Source organism: Nomascus leucogenys, chromosome 4, assembly GCF_006542625.1.
Source record: "Nomascus leucogenys isolate Asia chromosome 4, Asia_NLE_v1, whole genome shotgun sequence".
Lineage (NCBI taxonomy): Eukaryota > Metazoa > Chordata > Mammalia > Primates > Hylobatidae > Nomascus > Nomascus leucogenys.
This window is the reverse complement of record NC_044384.1, coordinates 135,127,546-135,154,438: the sequence shown is the minus strand read 5'-3', so window position 1 is coordinate 135,154,438 and position 26,893 is coordinate 135,127,546. Positions and strand designations below refer to the sequence as shown.

Here is a 26,893-nt window from a genome sequence, read left to right as displayed (position 1 = left end):
TATGGCAAACAAGGTACTGTGAAAAGTTGTGTACATTACTCCAAGCAATTTTAATTGCACTGCCAAACTCATAAAGCTAGGAAGGAAGAAAGGGAGAAAGGGAAGAAGGGAGGAAGGGAGGAGGAGAGGCAGGAAGGGAGGGAGGGAAGAAGGAAAGCCAAAGACTAATGTGTAGGCATAGGATGCTCTGCCAACAGTAAAAACAGTAAACACAATTCTCTCTGGGAGAAACATTCCAAAATGAGATAGATATTTTAGAGTTTCCATCTTGTAAACTTAGTTTTATGTATGTAGTTTTAACTGAGGTTAGTAATTTTTATAAAGCTGTGAGACAGAGCTGTTTGTTTATATATCTTAGTCCATAGCTCTGAATTTCCAAATGATAGATTTGTTGAACTGGGGTATATTCATGCTAATGAATCTAAGCATTTTCAGTGGGTAGAATACACACTGTCTAATGGCTTTCTTTTTTTCTTTGACAGAGTCTCGCTCTGTCATTCAGGCAGGAGTGCCGGAGTGCAGTGGTACGATCTCAGCTCACTGCAACCTCCGCCTCCTGTGTTCAAGTGATTCTCCTGACTCAGCCTGCCGAGTAGCAGTCTATAAATTAGACGTGTGCCACCACACCCAACTAATTTTTGTATTTTTAGTAGAGACAGGGTTTCACCATGTTGGCCAGGCTGGTCTCAAACTCCTGACCTCAAGTGATCCATTCATCTCAGCCTCCCAAAGTGCTGGGATTACAGGCATGAGCCACTGTGCCTGGCCAGACATTAACAATGAAATTTTCACAAGCCAACATAAGCATAAAGAAGTTAGAAAGAATAATGAGCAGAGTAAGCACATTAGATATAGAAATGATAATAAATTAAAAGGTAAAAACTAATGACATGTTTAAGGAAATAAAAGATGGTATCAGAAATATTAACAAGAAAAAAATCCATCACCAGACATTTTTGAAAAAGAATTCTAGAACTTATAGAATTAAAACTAAAATCACTGAAAATAAAACTGAAATGCAGTTAAATAGTAACTTAGATATAATGAAAAGAAGATGTGAACTGTAAGAGGGTAAATTGATTAATCTACTAGGCAATCTATCAATCCAAAATGTATATGCAACCAATACCATAGTTTCAAAATACATAAAGCATGTATTGATAAGATTAAAAGGAGAAATAAGTAAATCTGAAATCATACTGGGAGATTTTAATGTGTGTAACTCAGTAACATTTGGAAGAAACAACAAAAGACATTAGTATAGATATAGATGCTTTGATAACAAACTTGACCTGATATGTATAGAACACTAAACCACAAAACTTCAGAATATGTATTATTCTTAAATGCACATGAGACATTTACTACAATTAACTACAGTATGGGTCATAAAGCAAGTCTCAATACATGTTAATAGACTGAATTCAGATAGAGTATGTTGTATGACCTCAACGGAAGTACCTTGAAAAATAGTAACAAACAGATACCTTAGAATATTCTCCAATGTTTAGGAATTAAATTAAATTATGCACTTCTTAGGAATCCATGAGTCAAAGGAAAGCAGAAAATACTTTGTGCTGAATGATGACAACATACCATAACCAAGTCTGTGTGATATAACTAACATTGATTATTGAAAACTAAATCACAAGAAGTTAAGAAAAAAGCAAAGTACTTTAAAAAGAAAGGATGTGATAAATATAAAAGTAAAATTATGGAAGAAAAGGAAAAAGTAAATAAAAGGTACACAGTCAAAAAATGATTGAGACCAATAAAAGTGATTTAAAAAAAACTCTGACAAGATGGATTAAAAAAAAAAAGGAGACAAAGTAAAATTTACCAGTGTTAGGAACAAATTATTCTGATATTTAAAAGATTTTAATAGGAGAAATATCATTTGAAAAGTTAAATAATATGCCATATTCCTAAAATAAAAACACAAATGCAAGAAGCAATCGATATTTTAATGAAATGTGCATTTGTTAAAACATCTAAACCCATAAGCAAAATTTTCCACAGAAAGAATCTAGGCCCAAATGGTCACTAGTGTATTCTTCCAAACATTTAAAGAAGAAATAATGTCAATCTTAATGAACTCTTTAGCATACAGAAAGAGCGGGAAGAGTTCCTGATTCATCTTATAAGCTCAACCTAACTTGTTACATCAACAAAGGAATTGTGAGAAAGTAAAATTATAGGCCAATCCCTCTCATTAACATGTACGCAAACTCTGAAATAAAAGACTTATAAATGAATACATATATTGGCCATTTCCTATTTATTCCAGACTTTCATTGTACAAAATACCCAAAATCCAGTGTCATTCCACACATGAGGAAAATAAAGGAGAAAAATTATATGATAATTTCAACTGATACAGAAACACTTTTAATATTACTCAACACAGATTCATGGTTGAATTCTTTTTATCAAACTAGGAATAGAGGCAACTTGGTGTGATAGAAGATATGCATAGTAAATCTACAGTAAGCATCAAGCACATGATGAAATATGAATATTTTCTCTCTAATATGGAGACAAGACAAAGATGCCTGTTTTATATTTTCTATGTAAGACTATACTAAATTGAGAAAATGAACTTGGACTTTGACCTTACACCATACACAAAAACTAATTCAAAATGGTTTAAAGACCTATATGTAACAGCTGAAACTACAAAACTCCAAGGGAAAAAAAAAAAAAAAACAGGAGAAACACTTCACGACATTGGATTTGGCAATTATTTTTTGGATGACACCAAAAGCACATGCAACAAAAGCAAAAAGATAAATGGGACTACATCAATTTTAAAAAACTTCCGTGCAGCAAAGGAAACCACCAAGAGAACGAAAAGGCAACATACACAGTAGGAGAAAATATTTGTAAACCACATATTTGATAAGGGGTTCATATCCCAATATAAAAGAAAAAGCACCTACAACTGAACAGCAACATCAAAAAACAATTAAAAAATGGGCAAATAACTTGAATAGACATTTCTACAAAAAGACATACAAATGACGAGGAAGCCTATGAAAAGAGGCTCAACATCACTACTAACTAGGGAAATGCAAATCAAAACCACAATGTAATATCACACCCATTTACATGGTGATAACTAAAAAATAATAACAAGTGTTACTGAAGATGTGGAAAAATAGTAACCCTTGGGCCCTGTTGGTGAGCATGTAAAATGGTTCAGCCACTACAGAAAATAGTATAGAAATTGCTCAAAAAATTAAAATAGAACTACTACATGATTGAGCACTCTGACATCTGAATATACATACAAAGGAGATGAAAACAGGATCCCAAAGAGCTATGTGCACACCCATGTTCACAGCAGCTTCATTCACAATATGCAAGAGGTAGAAGGAACCTAAATGTCCATCAGCAGGTGAATGGATAAAGATATGTGACATATGTAAACACAATGGAATAATAACTCAATCTTAAAGAAGAAGGGAATCCTGCTGTATGTGACAACATAGTTGAACCTTAAGGACATTATGCTAAATGAAATAAACCAGTTTCAGAAAGACAAATACCACATGATTCTACTTATAGGAGGTCTCTTAAATAGTGAACTTCATAGAAACAAAAAACAGAATAGTGACTGCCAGTGACTAGCAGAGGGCAAAAGATAAATTGTTCAATGAGTATAAAACTTCAGCCATAAAAAATGACAGATTTCTAGAGATCGGTTGCACAACAACGTGCATATGGTTAACACTGAAGCAGCATTTTTCATCTGGGGTAATACCTGAGGTTTGTTGCCTCATGCCAAGGAAATCAAGAACATGGACACACAAGGAGTGAGTTCAAGAGCCAAGGTTTAATAGGTGAGAGAAGGAGAAAAGTTCTCTCTCCTGTGGAGAGAGAGGGGCTCCCAAGTGGGTCTTCTGGTTTCTTGGTGAAACGCATGAGGTTTTATAGATGAGAAGAAATTGGTGGCCCCACGCTAATCTTTTATTATGCAGACAGGTTCACTGTCTGGCCAGCTCCATGTTGCCTGTTCCTTTACTGTACACGTGGTTGACAAAGAAAAGGGAAAATGGAGCCTCCATGTTGAACATGCCTGGCCCCAAGGTAGCCTTATCCTATTGGCACAGCTGCCAGGATTCACCAGTGCAAGCATGCGGCTTCCCTTATCTGTGTCTGCAGTTCGATTTTACAGGCTGCTCTTTGTTATAGAAGGAATGATTCGGGGGCTGCCTTTTTGTTAAAAGGGAAGCCTTACTGAGGACTCTCTTACCCTCACTAACTGCCGAAATAATTTCTTTTTAGCTCCTGTATCAACACTGCTGTACTCTTAAAAATGGTTAAGATGGTAAATTCTATGTGCTATTTATCACAATAAAAAAATTAAGAAAAAAGATTGTACTAAAGACTCTAGACAGTGTAATAAGGCCAGAAAAAGAAATAAAAGACTTAATAATTGGAAACAAAAAAAGACTATCATTATTTGCAGATGCATGATTGTATAATATAAATATAGCAAATGTCAAAAAACTATGGTAAGAATATTTAATCAATTGATACTTTTATTATCAGATATAGTCATTTTAGCAAAAAACATCTATTTGCCACCTAGAAATAATCCCACATAAAGTTGGACAAGAACTTTATACAAACAAATGATAAAATTTTGTATATTAAAGCAGACTGTAATAAATGGAGAGAGATTCTACGTGTAAAGACAAGACAATTAGTTCAACCCAAACTGCCTTATGCATTTAGTACAATTCCAATGGAAACTACAATACATTTCTTTAGTTAACTGATATTATGATTTGAAAATTTATTTGAAAATATCATGGCCAGTGATAGCTAAAGCACTCACCAAGAAATATTATCAAGGTTTATTACAAAGCTAGAGTAATTTGTATAGAACCCTAAAACAAAACCAACCTATACAGAAACTTGTTACATATAAATATCGTGTATTAGAGAGAAAGACAGGACGTAATAATTAGTGCTGAGATAATGTGTTACCCATATGGGGAAAACAACAGTAATAGAACTCTTATCTCACAGCATGCTTTAGAACAGGAGAGAAAGAAAGAAATGTGTAAAACTTAACAATTGTTTACAGCCTAATATACAGAATGATGTCCTAAACAAAATACCAAAAAGTAATGGTATTAAGAACTCTTGGGGGTAGGGAGGAAATGGGGATATATAGTTCCAAGGCTGCTAAGTTGCAATTAGTAGAATGAATAAGTTTAGAAATGTAATGTACAGCATGAGGATAATAGCTAATAATATTGTTTTGTATACTGGAAGTGTGCTGAGAGAGAAGATTTTAGGTGACCACACACACACGCAAACACACACACATACATGCACTCCAAGGGATAACTGTAAGATGATAGATACGTTAATTTGCCTGAATATAGGAACTATTTCATTATGTATATTAAAAAATTATCTTGTACACCTTAAACTACAAAATATTTCTTAAAAACTCTTAAAATTTCATTATCACTAAATTTAGTAAGAAATTTGTTCATTAAGGGAAACCTTTTAAAAACATAAAAAACAAACCACAAATTGGGAAAAGGTACTTGAAAATGATAAATCAACAGAAAATTAATAATACGAATTTATAAAGTTCTCCTTCACATCAACAATTAGAAGACCATTCAGTAGAAAGACAGGGCAAGAGATATGAACAGGCAATTCCACAGAAGAAACCCAAGTGGTCAGTAAGCGCATGGTAATATATTCAATCCATCATGAATTAGAAAAGTACAAGTTAAAACCATTCAAAATGAGATATAATTTTACAATGACCATTGCAGCAAAAATGTAAAAACAAAGTTGGACAAAAACAAATATTGGTGAGAATGGGGAGCCCAATAGGAATTCTTGTATACAGTTTGTGGTCATGTAAATTTATATGGCAATTGCTGCATGCAGTTGGGTGAATTTGTATTTGTAAATTTAGCTAGACCAACTTATGTTTCCCAGCACTGCTCTCTTGCTTAGTTCTAAGTTAATGCAAGCCACAAGAGATATTTTGTGCAAGAGCTGGCCGGTGAAAGTGAAACAGCAGCTATGTACTTATGCTTGAAACATGAATTGAGAACACCAGGTACGAACACAGCTTATACATATTATCAGTTGCTGCTGGCTCACTGGGGCTGTGTGGGGCAGCATTTGGCCCACAGCGCTTATACACCCTGCGGCTTCTGCAGGATCCTAGTTGGGACAGGATATCTGCCCCAGGGATATTTCACTCTTTCTGGTGGCATCTATTTTTTTCTAGGAGTAAGCACCTGGTATTACTAAGAATTATGCTTCCTGTCAATGATCCCAACCTGACTTCAGTAGAAAGAAAGCACACTGACATTATATAACCATAAGTTTTAAAAGAGAGGGGAATTTAACTCTGAGATGAAGGATATCATGTTCTCATAGAAGGTGTTCTTATCGTCAAAGTTGAACTCTCAGAGGCAGAGGGAGAAATACGAAGGTTTCAAATTGCCATCATGGATTCCAGCTTATCCATCCTCTGTTCTACTTAGTATCACCTTGCCTTCCTGACTACCTGCTCTACTGATGTTAGGCTCCAACCCCAAGCACAAAACAGCTTTATACAGACTTTAACCAGCTCCTATAACTGTATAAGATCAAATTCTTATCAGAAGCTTCTTATCATATATATAAGTAGGATTCTATTTCTTCGATTTAATCTCAACTCTTTCAACTGATTATGACATAGACATTATAAGACAAACTGCAGCAAGTAATGGCTTGACATTTTATTAACCATGAAAAAATACCAACTTTTCATTTATTTAAAGACAAAAACAACACATAAAATTCACCTCTCTTAAAACTTACGGTTGTATAATGTCTGTGTGCTTTCTTTCTCCTGAACTCAGGTCAGTATCACTGACAGGAAGTATAATTCTTAGTAATAACAGGTGCTTCTTCCCAGAAAAAAATAGAGGCCACCAAAAACGGTGAAATATCCCTGGGGCAGATTTAGTGTCACCTGACAGCCACAGAACATTTGTGCAGAGACTAAAAGATTGATTTGAGAAGCCACTTCCTGGGATGAAATCAAAGCCAGGCAGAGAATGCCATACCCAAATATAATCTAAAGGGGTTAAACTGAGAAAAAGAACACCAGTGAGAAAAAGGGATTTAAACCGGAGGAACATGGAAATAAAAAGTGAGTGTACACTTGAAGGTGAGAGGTAGAGCCTAGAGGAATCCACCGAGGCAAAGGAAGCCAGCTCTAGCTACTTGTTTTTGTAACGGTCCCTGGTGACTAAAAAGCAAGTGACAGCCATGATTTTACTATTAGCATTACATTTTTTTCATAAAGCATCTTTAAAGACACTGCAGAAATTTAGGGGAAACTTCAACAACATGCTGATCTGAGGAAAGAACTATAAACATACTACCCATCAATTGCAAAGCTAAAATATAGATCAGTTAAACTAGTCATAATGACATGTAAACCTCATATATTTGGACTTCAGTATTTTGATAAATATCATGAATGCCCTCATATTCTGGCTATAGATTGACATCTGACAATAAATGATTAAATTGTAATGTATGAAAATACTGTTTAGCTTTGATAAAATGAGTAGTAGTAATTTGAACGTATGATTTCAATGGATTTTAAAGTATTTCTAAAGAAAGGAAAATAATGACTCCAACTCTTAAGCAAAAACATCATGAGACATATAACCAAAATAAAAATGTCTTGACTCTGAATATAAATTTTTTTTTCAATTTTCAGCTACTTCTTTCAAATTTGTGTCTCCATATTCACTGTGCTTTCTGTTTTGGTACAAAAAATATTTTCTTAAAATTAGATGTAATAATCATCAAAATTTTGCATTGTTTTAAATTTAATGTAGAGTTACTTGTCTTAATTCTGTGGCAACTTTTTATGAAGTGGGGTATCTTTATTTTAGTTCCCAGTTTTAGCAAATTTTTGTCATTACAAGCAACCTCAGTGAGTATTATATACAAAAGTATGTAAACAGTTTCAATAATATGCATTCTAAAACATATCGCTTCTAATGATAAAATTTTATATTCTCCGATTTATAATTTCACAGTCACTACTAAAAAAACCTTTGAATATTAGAGAAAACTACATTGCTCATTTCAGTGGATGAACTTAGCCAGAAACTCAATTTGCAGATAATGAAATATAAAATAAGTGTAAATTTTGTTAAATATCATGGGGAAAGAATTTGAGGTAACTGGGAAGTAAATGTCTACTAATCTTATTTTTGGGTCTAAACAATGGTAACCTAGAGGTTTGCATTCTCAAAGGCATTTATGTCCAATAGATTTACATAATCACAAAGGTTCTCTAAATAAAAATTTGTGGGTTCTGGCTCTACTGTAACATTAATCAAGATCAAATTAAGGATTCGTGGCTTATAATAAAGTAGTTCCAGTGCCTATCACCTATTTTTTTAAATAGTTCATCAGCTGGCTTTTAGACTAGATTAAATTCCTTCCCTGTAGAAGAAGACAGCTCAAGTCTTAACTCCTACAATTTATATGACAAATAAAAATCAATACAAGTGTTCTTGTTAATGGTCTTAAAAAAAAAAAAAAAAAGAAAAGAAAAAGCCAGAATATCTGGAACAGGAGACAAAAGAACTCCAGGGTCAAGTGTACTCATCTTTGGATTCCAGCATCTTAGACTTCCCAAGAATAATGGCTCTCATATTACCCTCTTACCTTCTCAACTGCAATCTTTCTTGGATTATGAGCCTAACTGTGCATGGCAGAAATGTTTCTTTAACAATCCTAATTTTATCACACTGAAACACCACGAGACAGTGCAATAAACCCATCTTCATAGCTTTAAATATTACTATAATTTAAGAAGTATAAATGTTATGGAATTTCATAGATATTGGAAATGAATCATTTGTTTAAACCCTATCACTTTTTATTTGAGGAAATTAAAGTGCTTCAAAACATAAATACTGAGCCCAAAGTCATAGGCCTAAAGAGAAAATTTAAACTAGAACACAGATACGTGATTCGTAGCTAATAATCCAGTTGGAAGTATGAGCATAGGCATTTAGAGCAGAAAGACAGTCTAATTCTATCCCTTTATTTTATAGACAAGCAAACTGGGCTACAATGATTACACATTTGCTTAATGGAGTGAAATTATCCATAGGGTTTGTGAAATCAAATGCTGAAAGCCCAAAAAATGCTTCCTTCTGTTTGGATATATAAGCAGAAAGCACTGCCTTAATCTATATTCTTTCAGAATCTCTTTTTCTGGCAGTAGTTATGACTTTTCTGTACTTTCAGGCCCAAATAGCTTTGTTTCAAAACAAAGTGCATTTTCAAAAGCAATTTTCTAATGTCAAAATAATAATACAATCAGCCAAAACACTCACTAAATCAGGCACTCTACCAGGTGCTCTTCTAGGTACAGGAGAAGACAAAGAACTAAAGCAGTTTCATTCTAGAAAGACAGACAGACAAGCTGAGACCTAGCTACCAAAGAGGCAAGGAGATAAATAAATATGATTATTTCAAGTATTAATAAATGCAATGGCCAAAATTCAAAACTCAACATTGAGTGTGACTATGTCCTAATCAGAATGATTCAATAACTAAAAAAAATAGTTTATTCCTAGCAAGTGTCTTGTAAACAGGGAGTTTTAGGAAGAGAGATTTCTGTGCCAATTCATATAGACTACTAAAAATTGCTAGAGGAGCTATATTGCTTTGGTGTATTTCTTAAGGTACCAAAGTGTTTTCAACAGCGTGGGAACCAATGAAATAAGAGTGAATAAAACACTTTAATTTGAAGCAAAACATTCTCTCTCTCTATCTCTCTCTCTCTCTCTCTCTCTCTCTCTCTCACACACACACACACACACACACACATACACACAACTCACAAACAAGCACAGAAAACCAAATATTTTAGATCACGTGGCTGCTATAATAAAATACCATAAACTGGGTGGCTTGTAAACCACAGAAAATTATTTCATACTGTTCTGAGGCTGGGAAGTCCAAGATCAAAGAGCCACAAATTCAGTTTCTGGTGAGGGTTCACTTTCTGATTCAGTGAGGGCTCCTTCTTTCTGTGTCCTCACATGGCTAAGGTTTGGGGGGCGGAGTTAGCACTCTGGGGTCTTTTTTAGAAAGGCTGAATTCCTAATTCCCTCCCAAAGATCTACCTCATAATACCATCACCTTGAGCATTAGGATTTTGACACATGAACTTGGAGGGTGGCACAAGCACAACTGGGTCACAGTAGCAAATGTTAAGAAAGTGAGTAGGGTGAGGAACCTCATCCCACAAGAAATGCTGTAAGAAACTTTGAGTTTCATTAAATCAGGGACTAACAAGAATATCTAATGATCTAATAATTGGTCTTATTCCTTCACCAGATTCTAGGCAAGACATCTAGGATATTGCACCATTTTCCTGTTTCCTAATTTCTAAGGCTTATTTTCATTTTTTTCACTTACATCTACAAATTATTCAAATCTAAACAATTTTATTAAAAGTAACATAGGTCTACTTTAGAAATTTTTTAAAAATATGAAGATGTATAGGAAATAAAATATTTAAAAAGCATGACTATCTCGTCTAATTACTAGAGCTGTCTCCTAATTATTTTCTTACTTTTCATTGTTGCCTTCTCCTCCAGCTTAGGATCCACTGCACAGTGATACTGATCATTCTAAAATGCAGATATGATGACGGTACTCCTTGACTGAAAATATTTACATGACCCAACTCCTTATTCCCACTGTGTTCAAGGAATCCAGTTTTGCAGTAGTTTAGAAGGCCTGGCATGTTCCTACCCCTGCTCAACTCTCCCACTTCATTTGTTTTGACTCATTCTGGACCGTCTGAGGCTTTATCCCACCCATTTCTCTAAGGAAACATTTTCTTTAATTGCAAGACTCATGAGCATGCTGTCTCCTGTACCTAAAGTACATGGAGGCAAGCACCATCCTTTTCACCAAACAAATCAGACACCCTTCCGTGACCAGATTAGACATAGCTTCAGCCAATATGAGTTTGATGTTTGTCTTATATTCCTTTGAAAGATTCTGTTGGTTTTCTCCACTTCATTGCTTTATATTATGATTATTTCTGAGTACCTTCTACATGCCAGTCATTGCTCTAGAGGGAAAAGAAGTAAGCAAAACACACAAAACAGCCACTCAGTAGCACTCTACATTCTAATGAGGAGAAGCAGACAATAAATAATACAATTTACAGATATCAGATGTTAAAAAGTCCAATAAAGATCGGTTAGGGGAAAAAAATTTCTAGGGAATTCTCGTTTATATTAGGTGATCAAAGAGAAACCCAATGAGATAGGACATCAGAATAGAGGTTGGAAAAAGCAAAGGAGCAAACCACGTGAATTTCTAGAAGGAATATATTCCAGGCTGAGGGAAAACAAAGTGAAAAGACTGAGGTTTCCACATCCCTGTGTTTTCAAATGTCAACAAGAATGCCAATGCTGGAGTTGAAAGAAGAAGGAGAACATTTGAAAATGAGGCTTTCCAACTGGGATTCTCAAATGCTATTTTAAATCCAATATTTCTTTGACGTAAGGGGGTAACCTGGACATTCTAGGATATTTAGCAGCATCCGTGGGCTCCATTCACTGGATGGTAGCAGCATCCACAGCCCCTCAACTCCCTACCCCCATTGCCACCCAGTAATGATCATCAAAAATTATCAAATTATTCCTGGAGGAGCAAAATCAGCCAGCAATTGAAAACTGCTATTCTAGAGGTAGCAAAAACAAGATTGTGTGAAGTGTTATGCGCCATATTCAAGTATTTGCCTTTACGTTGAGTAAAACATACACCAATGTAAGACACCGAACACAGAATTAGCATGATATAACTTCGGTTATGAAAATCATGCTTGCTTTTGTTTTGAGAATAGGCTGCAGGATAACATGACAGAAATAGCACAGTAATCCAAGTAGGAGATAAAAGTTGTTCAGCTCTGTATGACAGAAGTGGAGATGATGATAAGTCATCACATTCTGGAAAGTCACCAGATTTCCCAGCCCATTGTAATGGGTGTGAGAAAAAGGTAGGAATCAAGGATAATTCCAATGTTTTGGGAACATTAGACTTGCTAAGAACTGAGATACAGAAGGCTAAAATTGGAATGGGCTCTGAGAGAAAGAAAAAAGGGGAAAAACAGTAGTTAAGACTAAAAAGGTATTGACATGGATGTGGTGAAAAGGGAACACTTCCACACTGCTGGTGGGAATGTAAACTAGGACAGTTACTATGGAAAACAGGGCAGAAATTCCTTAAAGAACTAAAAGTAGAAATACCATTTGATCCAGCAATCCCACCACTGGTTATCTACCCAGAGGAAAATAAGTCATTAGACAAAAAAGATAATTGCACACGCATGTTTAGAGCAGCACCACTTGAAATTGCAAAAATATGGAACCAGCCCAAATGTCCATCAATCAACAAGTGGATAAAGAAACTATGGTGTATATATAATACTACTCAGCCATAAAAAGGAATGAATTAATAGCATTCACAGCAACCTGGATGGAATTGGAGACCATTATTCTCAGTGAAGTAACACAGGAATGGAAAAGCGAACATCGTATGTTCTTACTCATAAGTGGAAGCTAAGTTATGAGGATACAAAAGCATAAGAATGATACAATGGACTTTGGGGACTCGGGGGAAGGGTGGGAGGGGGTTGCGGGATAAAAGGCTATAAATTGGGTTCAGTGTATACTGCTCAGTTGAGGGTTGCACCAAAATCTCACAAATCACCACTAAAGAACATACTCATGTAGCCAAATACCACCTGTTATTCAAAAACCTATGGAAATAAAAAATTTCAAAATTAAAATTAAAAAGGTGTGCTACAGAGAAGGAGGAAAACCAAATGAGTGTTGTATCCAGGGAGGCAAACAATGAAAGAGTATTAGGAAGTAGAGAATAAATAACCACCAAATCCTTCTGACAAATAAGAGGAAAACTGGGAATGGCATTGGACTTAACAATATGAAGGTTACTTTTGTCAACGCTAAGAGGATTTTTGATGGAGCGATGGGTGCAAAAGCCAAAATGGAGTGCATTAAAATCCATTTATGCCTAGTGTTCTATTATTGGAATGCTAAGGATATGGGAGTTATTTATACCCTACTGCTCAAGATCACCGCTGAGGTCTGGGGAGGGGAGGGGGGGAGGGGAGGGGGGGAGGGGGGGGGGGGAGGGGAGGGGTGGGGAGGGGAGGGGAGGGGAGGAGAGGAGAGGAGAGGAGCTCTATTTGACAAATTACCTAACTACACCATAAGCAAATGTTTTGAATCCTTGAAGGCAGAGATGTTCACTGGCATTTTTTCTTTGGTAACTATACAATAATGCTTGGAAGAGAGTAGGTGCTCCGTAAATAAGTATAGCCTTTGGAGATATCCTGTAATTCCTATTTGATAAAAATGTATGCCATAGAAATATTCACAGAAATGTTTCTAGTTGTATGTTGAATTCTGAGTGTTTTACAATTTTAGTATTTTTGCAACAACAAGGCCAGCTGCAAATTATATCAAGATCATTTAATTGGTGTCCTATCATCTTAAATAAGAGTATAAAAAATAGAGAAATTCTTTTCTACTCAGTTGAAACTTGGTAAACTATTTTGAAATTATTATTCAGAAAGATGAGAAAAAGACCAAGAAACCCAAGGAAACACGAGTGAGAATAGATAGAGACTAATGGGAAAGAACAACCATGTAAAAGATGAAAAAAATGAACTAAAGGATGGAAAACAAATGAGTTATTTAGAAGAAAGTTATGGCAAAATCAGAATAACTAAAGCTGTGAATAAATTTAAGACAAGTAGAGTCACAGCAGGAATACTTCCAATACATCTAATAATCAGGAACACATTAAAAATGAAACAAGAGTTGCCTTGGACAAAAAAAAAAAAAAAAAAAAAAAAGCTTACCTTTGAAGATTTGGCCATCTTAGAATCATATGTCTGGATTACTGAAGTGGAGGAACTAGCATGCTAGAAGTATACTGTAGGATAATTCATATGCCCTTATATTTAGTCATGATGTATACTTGAATCTGGGCATAAGATTTTTTTAAACAACTCAAGACTAAAATAATAAAGTAATGCTGTTATGCTTATAAAAAATGAAATGTTATAGCTATTGCATTTAGTTTGTTGGTTTCTCAGGGAACTATAGACAAGTACAGATAAACGCTTTGATTCTTAATTTGTAATATGTGCTGATTATTATTTTATTCAATTTTACTAATATGCTATAATTAACCAAAAGCAAACCTAAGTATATTATTTATGATTCCACCTTTCTGGAAGAGGGCTTAGTCATGTGGACTTAGGATAAGTCATGGAAAAGAAATGGAATTGTGCCACACAGTTGTGTCATCAAATGCAATTTTCAAAGTACTCAGCAAATCACATACCTGAATTTTGTTCTCAAATACTGGGCAGAACAGCACTATCAAACACAAGAGTCTCAGAAACAACTCCACACAGTCCACAGATGTAAATAGGGATAAGAGTCATATTTAAATCTCATGCACTATTCAGGCCTTTGGCTATGAAGTTAACCCCCAAATCACCTACTATTTGTATCTCAATATGGCCACACTATTCTTACTTTCTATTCTATATGCACTAACACTTATAAAAAATAATTCTTAATTAAAAATAGCTGTCCTTGTGAAAGGCATCTATTTCTGTTTTAAAAAATCAACTCCTAGTGCTGATGAGCGAAATAAGAAAACAGTTATGAAACATCTGAGAAAGTGATGATGTTTAGGTGGAAAACATCTTAGGGTTAAAACAAACCAATGAAATATTATATTCTACAGTGGTTTCAATTAATAATCTAAATGAACTCATTTTTTCTGACCTATACAGAGACAAACAAGAAAGTTTGTAAAACTTCAGTACTTTTGGGGAAAACTTTATGCTACATGAATTCTTGTTTGTTTGTTTTAAGATGGAGTCTTGCTCTGTTGCCCAAGCTGGAGTGCAGTAGCATGATCTCAGCTCACTGAAACCTCCGCCTCCCAGGTTCCAGTGATTCTCCTGCCTCAGCCTCCTGAGTAGCTGGGATTACAGGTGCCTGCCACCACACTCAGCTAATTTTTTTTTTTTTTTTTTTTTTTTTTTGGTATTTCTAGTACAGACAGGATTTCACCATGTTGGCCAGACTGGTCTCGAACTTCTAACCTCAAGTGATCTGCCCACCACATGAATTCTTAAAGGTGTGTCTTAAGAAACTGTCACAGTTCTACTGTACCAACAATTTCCAAGGAGTATTAATCATTGAGGTTAAAGAATGTGCCTACAAATTCAATTGAGCTTATTTAGAAACCCGTTTTCAGAACAATGATCTCCACATGCTATAAGGACTGTGTGGAATTGTATCTGAGAATCCCGTGTTTGATTAGTGCTCTTCTGCCCAGTATGTGAGAACACAATTCAGGTATGTGATTTGCTGACTACTTGGAAAATTACATTTTGATGGCGCAACTCTGCAGGCAATTGCATTTCTTTTCTAGAGTACTTGCACAATAAATATGTTCTGGTGTTTCACTAACTCTCAAATGTGTCATTTCTATCACTACATTGTGTTTCTAAGATTGAGCTATTAAGTAGTGTTTACCCTACTTCTTCCACATGGTTTCCTATCTGATATTAATGATAACCGAAGTAGCTATGTCTACAACAGATCACTGACATTTTTTTCTCCCAAACGATTATCTCTTTGAGTTTTTCAAAATGATGTTTTCTGAATCCAAGCCTGATACTGCCTGGGTAACAACTTAATTCACAGTACACCAGGAGAATGTCTCCCTTTTTGTATCTCCAACTGTATTTGCTTCACTTTAAAGTAGTATCGTGTTTTGTATTATTATTATTTTAATTTAATGAAAGAATAAGAAATCATTAAAGTTTGAATAAATAAAAATCTTCATGTGCCATATACTTAAATGGCTCCTGGATAAGAAAAATAATGTTTAAAGTATTTTATGCCAATACAAAGAAAGAAAGGGAAAGTTACATTCAAGGAAAGTTATTCTGTCTGTGGTTGTTAACCCTCTCAATAAAGCTACAAGGTAGCATTGGTTTCTCCATTTCACCAAAAGTCACAAGGCTAAGTACCTAGTATATGGAAAATTTCAAATTCAAAGTGGAATTTGAAATAATGTTCCTATGGTTCCAAAGGCTGTCACTTTTTTAGTATGCTGTATTCTTTTCTATACAACTACTTCACTTTCATTGTAAGAAAATTCACTCTGAAGTACATACGTTAACTTATCCATTTAAACACATTGTCACACAATTTTTCGATCCGAAAAAAAATGTAGCCCATGTAATATTGAGAATGAAGATTTAAAGAATGCCTTTCTGAATTCCAATAACCAGAATATTGAATATTCATAAAAAAACACCCAGTAAGCCTGTTTTACAGGTGAAAACTCTTGCAGCATGTTGGCATGGTTTACTTTCAGAACTATTCTTCACAACGAATGCTTGAATGACACAAATAATCCTAGTATACTGGTATTTATAATACTATTAATAACACTAATATATCATTTTATATGTTTTACATTAGTAATATTAGTACTGACGCACTAATGCTAATAATATAACAAGTAGTTAAGTATAAACAATCTCAAATGATCTTGAACTCTTGCTACAGAGGTAATATGATAAATTCTGGCCTTTACCATGTTGTCATGGGGAACTTAATGCCTTTCAATATGAAGCAACTCCGAGTTTTTAATTATCTCATTTACAAAGGAAGATTTACAATGAACTTACCATCATATATTTGTGGACACTTTCTAAAACTAAGATACATTAAATTCAATGAAGATGACTGTCACTTTCTATGCCAATCTCTATCTCTACCACCACCTGACAAAAATACGTACAATTACACTATAATATCGAGGCTAGAGGCATATTTGATAATTGGGTTAAGGTACAACTGTATTGGTGATATATTTTGTTTGGTTTAGTGAATCAGGCTAGGAGCAGAATATAGATTTCTGACACATAGGACAAACATCTTTTTTCTATTCTATCTCACTTTTCAAACATGTTTGGTAAATTTTATCAAAATTACACTGGTAGGTCTAGTAGGAAATAGCAGTCAGACAATATATACTTATCTTTTCTAAATAGTTCCCCCATGTTAGAGCTTCCCATTCTCTATATTTTATTGAAAGTTTTTGTTTTTCCCAAGGGTGATGAGGTTAGCAGTGTTTGTATTTTGAAATATGAGGTTAGACTAGGCAAAGAGATTAATTAGGTCAGTGGTAGTTTTACGGAAGGCAAAAAATATCTAAAAAATTATAAATATGTATTCAGCTGAGACCTCATCAGAATGATATATTGTTATTCTTAAAGATATGATACTTTATAAAAAAGATATTGATCATCTTGTGAAACAAATGAGCTTAAATTGCCATCTAGTTTATTGCTGGAGAGATAATTTCTTTGACATTAGTTTAACTTTCATGCTCCATTTATACTTATAAAAGCTTTTAAGAGACCAAAACAGATTCTCCTTGTCTACCTAAATGCAGGGATATTGGCAACAATTATTCTCTTCTAAAATGAACAGCCAAAAAGATAGGCAATTAGTATGGATTTTAACAAAGATATTGGCAAATATATTTTTTAAAAACAAAAATCTCATTACCTTAATGATAGTGTTGAGCAATTCACGTTCCAAGATGTCATATATTTGAGATTACCTATTCTTAGCACAGTTCTTTCAGTCTACCTCAGAAATAAAATAGAAGCTTTTTATCTTATTTTCTAAAATCTGTATTATTCTTGTGACAGTTATCTGCTCAAGAGTATATCATTTTTCTGCATAGAAGCCAGTTTCCAGTAAGTATACAGAACTTAGTATTAAAGCTAGTCATTTCACATTACATTTGAATTATGCTTAATTTCTAAAGTATTTCAACACATTATCTTTCCTGATATTATAAATATATCAAGGGTTAACTCAGATTGCTATAACATCACTCTACAGTGGCGGAATCACGACTCCGAATTTTTATTGTCTGGTCATGTTTACTATTTTCACAACTGCAAATAATGCCTAAAATACTAGTAGATTTGCACATACGTTACAGAAACAACTATGATAAAGAATGGGATGAATTGGAATAATTCCAATGCTGTAAATTTTAAATAATAAAATTTGTTATTTTATTATAAAAAAGGAGTCTTTCTTATATATATTGTTATGAACACAGACTGATATACAATTAAAATATGCAATTTTATAACTAAACAGGTACATCATCAAGGCAACTATAGTGTTCCCTTTGAGTGAAGAGAAAAAGAAGGAAAAACACATTTGAAACATTGCCTGTAGGTGTTTTGCTACTTAAAAGTTTCCAGAGCCTTCCTAATAGCATGCTTCCAAGATACTCAAAGAATTCTTAATTAAAATTGTATTGATGTATTGTATCTGCAGAGATAATTAAATACAACACTAGTTTTCTCCTGCAAAAACACATCTGTCTTGCCAAGAAAGTAATTGAGAAATAGAGTTGAGTGACTCAAGCTTGATGCAGAAACTTTTGTCAGAAAAGTTTCTTTTAAGAAAAGTCTGAGGATTAGCCACTGCTATATAGTTTGATCTAATTTCTTTTTGTCTTAATTGAATGTGAAAAATCATGGCATAATAAAACGAATGCATATTTCTCCCCATTAGTTCACGACACACAAAAAAAGTTAAGCCAAGTCAGATTATGAAGTCAACTGAGAGCTGATGATGCCTTATTCACTTGGTAGTATTCATCTGTTTCATCATGATGGTCTCCTTCTCTGTTTTGAACAGTCACTGAACTATTTACGTGGACTTTTTCATTTTTAAATACAAGTTACTCTCATATGCCTGCATCCCAATGATAATTATTGCTCTAAAGGAGCAGTTCCAATTAAAAGATTTGCTGTTCATTCATTATCGTTGAGCTACTGTGATAACATCCCAGTTACTGGAGCTTACAGTTGCAAGGTTACAATAGAAAACAGTGGAAAGGAAATTATAGGGACGCATCAGCCCAGACTTACAAAAAGAATGTATTTATTTCTATGCAGTCCATAATATCCTTTAAATCCTTAAACCCAAACAAAGATTTAGAAAAAATGATTTTGTTATAGAGGACAGCACATTGATTAAATTTTCAAAAGCCTTACTATCTCAGCACCAAATAAATTCAGATGAAGTTAAAGAAGGCTATCTAACAGCAAATATGCTCCAAAGGCTTCATTCTGACGTCATAGTGAGAAAAAAAGCAGGAACTCAACCTGTACCCAGGCCCTAAGCACTTCAGAATACTGACAGTAGTTGAGGTATTTGAGGATAGAGGTCCAAGAAAGAACCATTCAGTCGTGGGCAAGATGACCTCCAGTAAGTGAGCAAATTCCCACCTCCAAGAGTTTACACGTTCAGCACCTGTGCCATGTCCCAGTGGAAATGTGAAAAATATAAAGTTATGAAACACTCTTACAGTGCAGTGACTTTCAGAATGGCAGTTAGGACCTCAAAAATCTGCTTAAACGCAATGAGATCACTTGCAAACTTAAATGCAATGAGAGCACTTGCAAAAACTGTCTAAATTAACTTTTTTTGAAATTCCAGAAGTTAACCCAAAACTTCCAACACTCTGCAGAGAATTTCTTCAAGGAAAATAGCTGAATCTCAGTAAAAAACAGAAAGGCTTGTACCATTTTAACCTGCACCTATTCTCACCTCATTTTCACTGGTTCCACAATAATCTTGAACAACAGCAGCTTCACAGCCATGGTAGTGAAACCAAGCAGACCAGTAGCTGCTAGAAACAGTTAACTGGATTTGGATCTCCTCAGAATGCTTGTCCCCACATATGTAATCTGTCTGACAGCTACTTGGGAAATATCCACTAACAAGGCTTTTCCTTATTTCATCTAATCCAGTGTTCAACAGGAAAAGTCTTGTCTCCAAAACATTTGTTGAAACTAATTGGTTAACATGGCAACTGCCTGAGGCCAAGATAACAATGGAGGCAAACAAGAGGTTGGGCAAAAAGGAAGATGAGAATGAGATGTTCCTAGTGGGCTGCGAAAAGCTCCAGTGTATTACTGGGGATCTAGAAGGCCCATGCATGTGCAAAGCCGTGCATGTGCCCAGGAAAACCCAAAAAGGTCCTAATCTCTAAGCAGAAAGTAAAGGCTGAGGCACAGTTTTAAACTGCTTGAATGCTAAAGGCATGCCCTAATACATACAGTGCTCCTCTGCAAAGGGTAGGATACATTGTTTCAAGGAAAAATCAATTTAAGAAAATCTATGTCCAGTAAAGTAACCAAGCCATGACTTCAGTGCTGTTCATGACAGGAAATAGAGACTTTGCAGAATTCATACAGCAAAGCTGCCACACAAAGAGGAACAAAAACATCAGATGACAAAAACAACACCCCTGAGGAAGGTAGACAATCTGATTTCCACAATTATTATATTATAGAATGTCCAGTTTTCAACAAGTTTACAAGACACAAAGGGAAAAAATGTAGTCAATTAAAACTGTCGCTAACGAAGACTAGATATTGTATTTACTAAACAAACACTTTAAATCAGTTATTATAAATATGTTGAGGCTGGGCACAGTGGCTCACGCTTGTAATCCCAGCACTTCGGGAGGCCGAGGCGGGTGGATCACGAGGTCAGAAGATTGAGACCACGGTGAAACCCTGTCTCTACTAAAAATACAAAAAATTAGCCAGGCGTGGTGGCGGGCGCCTGTAGTCCCAGCTACTCGGAGAGGCTGAGGCAGGAGAACGGCGTGAACCCGGGAGGCAGAGCTTGCAGTGAGCTGAGATTGCGCCACTGCACTCCAGCATGGGCGACAGAGCGAGACTCCGTCTCAAAAAAAAAAAAAAAAATGTTGAAAGAACTAAAAGAATCCTTGTCTAAATAACTAAAGGAAAATATGAATTGTGTCTTAGCAAATAGAGAATATCATTAAACAGACACGAATTAGATTTTAAAAATAGCTATATAGAAATTCTGGAGTTGAAAATTAAAATAACTGAAATGAAAAATTCACTGGAAGGAGTCACATCAGATTTGCATTGGCAGAAGAAATAATTTGTGAAGTTAAAGGTAGCTCATTGAAATTGCCCAGGCTGAAGAAGAGAAAGAGAAAAGAATGAAGGAAAATGAACACAGTTTTAGAGATCTGTGAGATAACACCAGATATATCAACATATGCATAACAGAAGCCCCAGAAAAGAAGAGAAAGAGAAAGAGGCAGAAATAATATTTTAAGAAATAATGACAGAAAACTTCCCAAATTTAATTAAAATGCTTTTAAGTTAAAATGATAATTGCAAGTATTCACTTCATGGATATTTGTCCTACTGCATTTCTAAAATCTTCTAAAACACAAAGTACACATTCCTCAGCTTTAATACGCCTACTTGCCATTTTTAGTTCAATGGGAAAAACAAAGAATATACAGCAGTAAAACATTTTCATTCACTGTTAAATCAATCCTACTTAATCTCAATTCATATTTTTCAATTGAATATATCTTAGTGTATAATTGTCAATTTATTAACAAAAGTCTATCAAGAGTATCTTAATGTATATGTTATTAATTTTACTGAAAACAACTTACTTTAAACATATTTTTATTTGATAGTTCACACGTACAAATTTTTAATTTTCTGCCTTACAGCCCTTTAAAAACATGGAATGGGATTGCCTATTTTAGAGGGATAGTCTAAGTGACATATTAATTCATTTATTTGGCCTCCCCAAGACTTCAAAACTATATCATTTCTGAATTGGGTTACTTCACAATGGGAATAATTGCTCATTCCACAATCATTTATTGCATATATACTATGTACTCTGTACTAGGTACTGGGATTTTGATAAAACATCCAGTATCTATAAAGCACTTTCTACGTGCTAAACACTGTAATAAGCAATATATATTGACATATTTAAACTTTCCAAGCCCCCTGAGAAGTAAACACTATTATTATCTTCATTCCACGGATGGTAATAATGAGTCATAGAAAGAGAAGGCAACTTGCTCAAAATCATACAGCACTTAAGAGTTAAGTCAGGATATGAATCTGGGCAGTCTGACTCAGAGTCCAAGACCGTCCTTATCCCACTAGACACTAGGAGAAGACTGGCATCAACATGTTAGTTGCAATTAAGTTCAGTTAATTCAGTTGTGGAGGTAAGTACTTTGCCCTAGAAGAGCACATTGGTGGGACCTCCTAACTTACCTTCTAACGTGAAGGTAGGTTTCTCCACAAATTGATATCTAGACTAATATACTTGAAGACTATTAAGTTAATATTAATATTAAAGGATAAAGTATCCTTAGCACTTGCAAGTAAACAAATAACTATATTAGAATTAATTACACTATTACCTACTTAATTTCATTATTCACTAAATGGCTCTAAGGCTGAAAGTGTTTCTGTATCCTTTATCTTGATAAAGGATACTTTAAGAGGCTGCGGATGTATCACAGGCAGAGGAAATACAATGGCAAATATCTGGATGCAAGGGAGAAGATTAGAGCCATGAGGAGTCATGAAGAACTTCTAAGAAGTTTAGTAAATTAGATTGCATTCTATGCTGAAAATTGGCAGAAATGAAGCCATCAGATTTAGAGACAAAAGACTGAGGGTACTTTGCCAACAGGTTTATGAAAAAATGCTCAACATCAGTAATCATCAGGGAAGTCCAAATTAAATCCACAATGAAATGTCACCTCACACCTGTTAGAATGGCTGTTATCAAAAAGATGGAAGATAAGCATTAGCAAGGATATGGAGAAAAGCTGTTGGTGGGAATGTAAGTTACTACAGACATTATGGAAAACAGTTTCAAGGAAGAGAAGTTCTTCAAAAAGCCAGAAATGGAATTACTATATGATCCAGCAATCTCAATTCTTGGAATATGTGTAAAGAAATTTAAATCAGTGTGAAAGAGATATTTGTACTCCTATGCTCATTGCAACATTATTCACAGTTGCAAAAGAATCAACCCAAATGTCCATAGAATACTTTTCCATAGAATAGATAAACAAAATGTGGTACATACATACAATGGAATACTGTTCAGCCTTAAAAAGGAAATTTTTGTCATTTGCAGCAACATGGATGAACCTGGAGGACACTATGCTAAGCGAAATTAGCCCAGCACAGAAAGACAAACTATGTGATCTCATTTACAAGTGAGATGTAACAAAGTCAAAGTTACAGAAATAAAGAGTATAATCGTGGTTACTAGAATCTAGGGGTGGGAGGGTGGTGAGGATGGGAAATGAGGAGATGCTGGTTAAACGGTATAAAATCTTAGGTGGACGAGAGAAAAAAGGTTTTGAAATCTATTACACAGTATACTGACCACATTTGGTAATAATGTATCATATAGTTCACAATTGCTAAAACAGTGATTTTAAGTATTCTCACTACAAAAAAGTTTGTGAGGTGATGGATATATTAATTACCTTGATATGATAATTCCACAAGGCACACATATATCAGAACTTCACATTGTACCCTGTAAATGTATACGATCATTATTTGACAATTTATTTTTTGAAAGGTAGAAAGTCTTTTGTATGTTAGCTTAAGAAGTTTAAATTTGTGCTAAGTGCAATAAGTAATGAATGAGGTATAAGGGAAGCAATTTTCAGATTTGGATTTCAAGATAACTCACTCTGTTTGCAATGTGAAGAATCAGTTGGAGAGGAACAAACGTAGGAAGAGAGAAAACACTTAGAAGCCTGTTATATGTCACATAGACAATGACAATTTGAAAGATGATGCAACACTGTGAAATGTGAAAGATGGTGTCACAGATGTGAAATGTGAAAGGTGATGATGTAAAATGGTGATTTGGGACATTTTTGGAAGACTGTTTGATTAAGTGACGTGGAGCATGGAAGCACAGGAATGAATCAGGGATAATTCCCAAATTTCCTTAACTAATCTCAGAAATCCCTTTTTATAAATGTGCTTCTACATTTCACTATGCTGTTGCAAATGGTCAATGTATATGAGGGATACACTTACAGAGGAAAAACAAACTCATGCAATAAATCCCTTTCAGAAATCTATATCAAAGTAACATTTTCTTACCTTTTGAACTAGTATATTCCATTTTATTACCTAATAAGAGCAAGTCAAATGCAACCCATGTATCCCTTTTTGCACTGGAAGTCAAAAGGCTCCAGGACAAGTTGTACTTTCAATTCTATTAACGTTGTTTTTTTTTTGTTTTGTTTTTTTGGCTTAGTTGTCTTGTATAACTAACTTTTCCCATTCCTTAGCCTTTGTCATGTACCCATAATTTTTTGATTTTGTTTTTGTGATATGTTAATGTTAAATGGATGTTATAAATCAACTAATACTAATGCTTTTTTGACAATCTAATTAGGATAGAGAAGATTAATGTACTTAGAATACTGTACTAATAAAATTAATGCAAAGTGTGTATAAAATTAAAGAAGAATTAGAAATTAGAAAATCACTCAAACAAGGTAGGGAATTAAGACAAAGTTCTTTCACATAAGACCATTAATTAATTTGTAATATTTATTCAGTCCAAGCTAAATAAATTTAATTTAAACCTAGTATTTAATAACTATGGAAAAGAAAAAAATAAACACCACTAGACATACAAACAATTATAAAACAACTCAAGCTTTTTAGATTGCTAACAGATAGAGAATTTTTGGTCAAAATATAGTCAATCTTTTGAACATTTAACTATTAGGAATGATTTATTTTTCAAATTATTTCTTAAAATCATTATATGCTTACACAAATTGAATGGACTTGGGATTTATTTACAGCTTGAGATTCCTAGCCTTTTTCACTATAAATCTACAATATTAAAACCACTTAAAAAACCAGAATTCTATAACATTTATCTTTATATCAATTTAATACAAGTTATAAGTAGACATGCATATTCAAATTTCCATATTTCACATTCTTGGAATTGTCTACTTTAATATTTATTGACATCCTAGAGGTACCACAATTTATTATAGTCAGTTGTATATTGGCACTTGGAAGTAAACAAATAACTATATTAGAATTAATTACACTATTACCTACTTAATTTCATTATTTACTAAATAGCTCTAAGACTGGAAGTATTTCTGTGTGATTAAGGAACTGATTTTCAAAAACCTATATTTCATTCATTTTAGCATAAATTCACTTACATCAGCAGAAAAGTCACCCATAGCCAAATATGTAAAACAATGCAAACTGATCTCTGGTAAAGGAATTATCTCCAATTTCAATACCACTTCTATGCTAATATACGTAGTTATGGTCATTTTCAAGGTGCATTCCTACTTACCTCAAGGGTTCTGTGCAATGAAGTAGAAAAAGGACAGAGAGAATTTCAGAGAGACCCATCATCATCATCACAGGGATCCTTGACGAAACAGATGGAAAATACAGCATGGACCCTAATAAAAAATGCTTCTTGTGCCAATCCTGAGACCACAGTGACTGTGGAACCTGAATTAACATATGTCATGAGAGGAAAGGAAGCTGAACAAAGAGCACAGTGAAGTGACTTGGCCTGACCTCATTTGCTTACCTCATGGGGACTTCATCTGAAAGGTGAGCCCAGCGCAGCTGAGCATAGTCAATCCTTGAGAAACACAGAAAAACGAAGGAGCCACATTCCACACAAGCCCATTGACACCAGACTCTCAGGAATTTCTTGAGTCAAATAAACTGTTCCCCCACTTTAAGGAAAAGGTGATTTGGGAAGATGGGAAGGCTCTCTGATACTGCCTTTCTCTTTGGGTGACTTCCTTTCTTCAGTCTTCACCCTGATCCAGCAATACCTTCCAGACATGTCAGATGGGGCTCACTGGGTTTTGATACAGTTCAATACTGCTATTCTATTTACTATAAATTAACCGGAAGAAGGTGAAGGAGTACAAGAGCCTGGCTTATCTGCAGGAGATATGTTCTAAGATCCCCAGTGGATGCCTGAAACTGCAGATAGTACTGAATCCTGTGTACAGTGTTTTTTTCTATACATATATACCTATAATAAAGTTTAATTTATACATTAGACATAGTACTCCAAAGACACGCACTTAGGGGCTATCATTAAGTAAAATAAGGGCTACTTGAACACTACAACAGTCCGTGTGATAACTGAGATGACTCTTAGCGGCTAATGGATGGGTAGCATAGACAGGGTGGACGCACTGCACAAAGCGTGTTGAAGCACTCAAATGAGATTTCATCAAGCTACTCTGATCAGCACACAATTTAAAACCTATGAATCGTTTATTTCTAAAATTTTTCACTTAATATTTTTGGACCATGATGGAACATGGATAACTGAAACTGCAGAAAGCAAAAGCGTGGATAAAGGGGGACTACTGTAATTTAAAATAAAATGCAAGCTTTCTGCTTAGGAAGTGTGAGCAGGATATTCCGGCCCTTTATGGATGACGTGAGTGGGTGTTCTTTAGAATACTGCTGTAAGAGTACGTGGACCGTAATTTTCAGTTCCTAAAGCTCCTTTATCCTGTGCTACAAATTACAACCAGAGCCACTAAAAGAAGTAATACAATTGGAGAGGTATAATCTATAGTAATCAGTGTCAACAGACGCAGTGAGAAAAAATAATAATAATCTACAGTAATACAGTTAGCTCTTGCCAGGAAATGAATCACAAGGTATTTATATTTCTATGGTTCTGGAAAACAAATTCACTCATTAGAGAAAGTAAAGACATTATTCACACTGTCCTCAAACAAAATGAAGCTTTGCTCAATTTTTACTTGTTTT

At 34.6% G+C, this 26,893-nt stretch overlaps 1 protein-coding gene across 3 annotated transcripts in view; it reads right to left on the bottom strand.

Annotated features, from left to right (window-relative positions):
* MSR1 (macrophage scavenger receptor 1) overlaps positions 1-25,578 on the bottom strand; it is a 431,365-nt gene extending 405,787 nt beyond the window's left edge. For all 3 annotated transcript variants that reach the window (XM_030812343.1, XM_030812339.1, XM_030812340.1), the window contains exon 1: positions 25,434-25,578. The gene's annotated coding sequence lies outside the window, so the exon portion shown is untranslated. The remainder of the gene's footprint in view (positions 1-25,433) is intronic.
* Between the last annotated feature and the right edge of the window lie 1,315 nt (positions 25,579-26,893).